Genomic DNA, 5,340 nt, shown 5'->3' with positions numbered 1-5,340 from the left:
GCCGCCGCCCGCCCCGCTCCGCTCAGCTCCCGCCTCCTCCGCCGCCTCCTCCTCCGCCCGCCTCCCCGCCGCCTCCCGCCGCCGCGGCCGCCGCCTCCCGCCGCCTAGGCCGGCCCGGCTTCCGCGCAGCGCCCCCTGCCGGCAGGCCGCGCGAGCCGGCCGAGTCCGGTTTCGGGTGGCCTCCCTGGCAGCGGCGGCCCCGAGAGCATCTAGGGAAGCGGCTGCTTCCCGGAGGGGGCGCCATTCCTCAGAAACCGCTCCTGACCCGCCAGCCCAGCCTCGGTCGTTGCCCGGGGTCCCTTCTCTCTCATCACCGCGGGAGGAGCGCCCCAACCCGCCGCCCGGAGGGCCCTCCTCACGTTCCTAGCCCTGCCGAGGAACCCCTACTCCCCGAGTTTCTTCCTTTTCTTCCATGTCCGGCGAATCCCCTTTTAAACTTTAACCGAGTCTCTCTCAGCCTCGCGCCTCGTCCCGCCCGGTACCCATTCAGCCCTCACTTCCTAATCTGAGAAGCCCCAGCCTCCGTCCCTGGGACCCCAGTCCCCTTTCCTCATCGCTTCCTCCACAGGCCTCGCCATCGCCTGCCTTGTCGCTGTGCGCTCCTTGAGGCCCTAACTCCTCTCTAGCAGGAAGCCCTGCCTCTCCGGGCCACTCGGTCCACCCGCTCTTGTCGGGGCTGTAAGGGGCGAGGGGTGGGAGGCCGGGTGCGCGCGGGCTTCCGGGCGCCGCGGCGCGGACCCCTCCTGTAAGCACGCGGCGATGTATGCTTCTGGGAGTCACGGTGGCCGAGTGGTTAAGGCGTTGGACTCGAAATCCAATGGGGTTTCCCCGCACAGGTTCGAATCCTGTTCGTGACGGCTGCATTTTTTTCCCTCCCCTGGGGCACATGAAAAAAGGAACCCCGGACTCTTGAGTCTCTCCTGCGTTTCCCCTTTCTGTCTCAAGAGGGAAGCTGCAGAGGACTCCCTCCACCCAACGGAGATGTGGGAGGGGCGATGGGGGTGATGTGGGGCAGCGGGATTAGACACAACGGCCTGCCCTCCATCCCCCAGCTTACTGGTAGAGTTTGGAGTGCGCGAATTGTTCTTTTGAGGGTCTAGCGAAGGGATGTGGTGAAACAAGTGTTTTGTTGGGGACTGTGAGCGCCTGGTGTGCAATGAAAAGCCGAACCCCACAGTTTTCAGAGAGGAAGCATCTGCATTTCCTTGTGGATAATACCTTCCTCAGGTATTCCAGGGCTAGGAGAAAGCCTGGGACACACCCAGCACACCCACCCGGAGCCAGGCATTCTGAGGGGATTCTCAGACCTCTTTCCACCTGGCTCTTCCTGACTTTTCAGGGGTTGCAGAGAAGACCTAGGGTGCCCTTTTTATACTTTATTGCACAGCAGCATCTTCCAATAGGCTCCAAGAGATCAGAGGTCACAGGCCTCCCTTCTACCCGACCATGCTCTTGCCACTGCCCCCTGCCCATTCTTGCCAGTTTCCTACAGTTTCCAAGGCTGTTTGTTGTTTTAATTGAGATGGGGCTGACTTTGTGGCATAATGTGTTAAGCCACCACCAGCAACAGCATCCTATATCTGCATTCAATGCTGGCAATTTACATGTGGGTGCCAGCTTGGATCCTTCTCCCAGCTAATGCACCTGAAAAAGCACTAAAGGATGGTCAACTACTAGGGCCCCTGCACCCACGTTGGAGACCCGAAGGAAGTTCCTGGCACCTGGCTTTGGGGAGCAAACCAAAGGATAGAAGATCTCTCCTACCTCCACCCCAGTCTGTGATCCACATGGGCATGCATTCTTCTCAATTATGTAAACATCATCAATAATAAAACAAATTTATTTTTTAAATAAATCTTTATCGCCCTCTCTAACTTTGCTTTTATAATAATAATAACGAATGCACCATGGCTCAGTGGCTAAATCCTCACCTTGTGAGAGCACTGGGATCCCACATGGGCATCTGTTCCTGTTCTGGCTGCTCCACTTCCCATCCAGCTCCATGCGTGTGGCCTGGGAAAGCAGTCAAGGATGGCCCAAAGCCTTGGGACCTGCACCCGTATGGGAGACCTGGAAGAAGTTCCTGCCTCTAGATCTGTTCAGCTCCGGCTGTTGGGACCACTTGGAAGTGAACCAGTGGATGGAAAAATCTTTCTCTCTGCTTCTCGTTCCTTCTGTTAATGTGAGCTGCCTTTCCAATGAAAATAAATAAATCTTTTTTTCTTTAATAATAGAGGCAGGCAGCATTCCCTAACACTGGTTCAAATTGGATTCAGGGGCTAAGACTAGTAATGAAGCCAGGTATCTGGGGAGTAAACCAGCGGTAGACAGATCTTTATCCCTCTTTCTTTAATTTACTTTTTAATTTTTATTGCAGAGGAATATTTTGAGAGAAGGAGATACAGGGAGAAAGATCTGTCCACTGGTTTACTCCCCAAGTGGCTGCAATGGTGGAAGCTGAGCTTCTTCCAGGTCTCCCACGTGGGTGCAGGGTCCCACGTTCCTGGGCCATTCTTGACTGCCTTCCCAGGCCACACGCAGGTAGTAGGATGGGAAGTGAAACAGCTAGAACATGAATCAGTGCCCATATGGTATCTGGCATGAATAAGACAAGGATTTAGCAACTAGGCTATTGCACTAGGACCATTCTCTGCCTTTCTAATTCAACTGAAATTGCTTATGTCTCAGGAGTTCAGGCTAGTCAGCACGTGAGGCTCTCATTCTGGAGGAGGTGATACCTGTGGCGCTACTCTACAATGGGCCCCGTGCAGGACTTGACCTCAGACTCCCACAAACACTCCACTGTTCCCTCACCATTCACAGTCACTGCATTCCAACCACATGCATTCTTTTAGTTCCTCAAACAGCTATTTGGCCTTGCTCCTGCTATTATCTGCCTAAAAGAATGTTTCTCGGGCCCAGTGCTGAAGCCTAGGGGCTAAAGTCCTTGTCTTGCACATACCAGGATCCCATATGGGCACCGGTTCTAATTCCTGCAGCCTCGCATCCCATCTAGCTCGCTGCTTGTAGCCTGGGAAAGCAGTTGATGACAGCCCAAAGCCTTGGGCCCCTGTACCTGCATGGGAGGCCTGAATGAGGCTCATGGCTCCTGGCTTCGGATTGGCTCAGCTCTGACCATTGCGACCACTTGGGGAGTAAATCATCAGACAGATGATCTTCCTGTTTCTCTTCCTATCTATATATCTGACTTTCCAAGTTTTTTCTTCTCGAGGCCACCTGTTACCCACCACATCTTGAGTCCTAATTTTATCATGTGAAGTCCTTTGTGCCCTGTCAGAGAGATAAGCCTCTGGTTTATTTTTTAAAGATTTATTTTATTTTTATTATAAAGTCAGATATACTGAGAGGAGGACAGATAGAGAGGAAGATCTTCCGTCCGATGATTCACTCCCCAAGTGACCACAATGGCCGGTGCTGTCCCAATCCAAAGCCAGGAGCCAGGAACTTCCTCCAGGTCTCCCACGTGGGTGCAGGGTCCCAAGGCTTTGAGCCGTCCTCGACTGCTTTCCCAGGCCACAAGCAGAGAGCTGGATGGGAAGTGGAGCTTCTGGAATTAGAACCGGTGCCCATATGGGATCCCAGCGTGTTCAAGGTGAGGACTTTAATCATTAGGCCACACCACCAGGCCCAAGCCTCAAGTTTTTAAAAGTGTGTGAATGGATTTTTTAAAAATGTTTAAAAAGATTTGTATTTTTTAAATTGCAAAGTCAGATTTACACAGAGAAGGAGAAACAGAAAGATCTTCAATTCACTGGTTCAATTCCCAATGATCAGAGCTGAGCTGATCCAAAGACAGGAGCTTCTTTCAAGTCTCTCATGTGGGTGCAGGGTCCCAAGGTTTTGGGCAGTCCTTGACTGCTTTCCCAGGCCACAAGCAAGGAGCCGAAGGGGAAGTAGAGCAGATGGCAATAAAACTGACACCCATATGGGATCCCAGCACATGCAAGGAAATTTAGCCACTAGATTACCTTGCTGGGCACCGTGAATGGGTGTTTTTACAATTTTTATATACATATGATTAAATAATCAGAATATGGGGCCAGCGTTGTGGCATACAAATAAAGATGCCACCTGCAGCACAGGTAATCTTATTTCTTTTTTTATGGTTTTATTTTTGTTTATTTTTAATAGCACAGGCATCTTGTATGGGCACTTGTTCAAATCTTGGCTGCTCCACTTCTGATCCTGCTCCCTGCTAATGTACCTGGGCTTAGGAAACTAATGAAGGATAGATAGCTCAACTGTTTGAGCCCCTGCATCCATGCGGAGTCTAGGAAGAAACTCTTGTCTCCTGGTTTTAGACCAGCCAGCTTTGGCCATTGCGGCTATCTGGAAAGTGAACTAGAGAATAGAAGATTTTCTGTTTAACTTTGCCTTTCAAATAAATACATTTAAAAGGAAGAATAAAAAAATGGACTGCCACATTCTTGAGAAAAAGCACAGTGTTTTTCTTCTTTGTCTGTTTCTCAAGGCCTTCTACATAGACGTAATGGGAAATAACACTAACAACTCCAAGCTTCCTAGCAAATCCCGTTTTGCGCTTGCGTTCGCATTTAACTATATTGAACGCCAAGACCCTAGCTGGCCAGCAGAGGGCAGCCAAGAACTGTACTGCAAAGGAAAAGAGGTGCCACCGCTTACAAAATGGAGGATCTGGGCAGAGTGGGAATATGGCAATTTGCTTCAGTTGAAACTATGCAGGGTTGTGATCTAGGGGGCCATTTACAAGTCAGTTCGTGTACAATTTCAAATTTCTACCATTCTCAGAATGTACTCTGCTTCAATAACTGCTCTCTTGTCCCCAACAAATGTTCCTCTTTCCTGTTGCTTCTCTTTCCGGGATCTTCCCTTTTCCCAGCCTTTCTTGCCTAGTTACACCCACCCATTTGTGCGCACTACTTCTCAAGACAGTATTGGTTTTGCTCATCTTCCCTGAAGTTATCCTCTTTTTTTTTTTAAGATTTGTTTATTGTTATTACCAAGTAAGATATACAGGGAGGGAGGGAGAGAGAGGAAGAGGATTCACTCCCCCAAAGTGACCACAAAGCCACTGCAGGGTCCAAAAGCTTTGGGTCATGCTCGACTGCTTTCCCAGGCCACAAGCGGGGAGCTGGATGAGAAGTGGAGCTGCTGGGATTAGAACCGGTGCCCATATGGGATCCTGGTGCGTTCAAGGTGAGGACTTTAGCTGCTAGGCCACACTACCGCGGCCGGGCCCAAGAACATTCTGTAAACATCCTTCCTTAACACTGCTAGTAACGAGGCCCCTATTCCACTCTCCAACCCTTCGCGTACTCAGATGAAAGCCCTGCCTTTATC

General features: G+C 50.8%; 1 non-coding gene across 1 annotated transcript; it reads left to right on the top strand.

Annotated features, from left to right (window-relative positions):
- Positions 1–775: 775 nt before the first annotated feature.
- TRNAS-CGA lies at positions 776–857 on the top strand. The gene has a single exon. It is a non-coding gene; the product is annotated as a tRNA-Ser (tRNA).
- Positions 858–5,340: the final 4,483 nt, after the last annotated feature.

This window comes from Ochotona curzoniae, unplaced genomic scaffold, assembly GCF_017591425.1.
Source record: "Ochotona curzoniae isolate NIBS_2020 unplaced genomic scaffold, NIBS_Ocur_1.0 contig_1014, whole genome shotgun sequence".
In the NCBI taxonomy this organism is placed as follows: Eukaryota; Metazoa; Chordata; class Mammalia; order Lagomorpha; family Ochotonidae; genus Ochotona; species Ochotona curzoniae.
The sequence above is the reverse complement of the archived record's forward strand: the minus strand, read 5'-3'. Positions and strand labels throughout refer to the sequence as shown.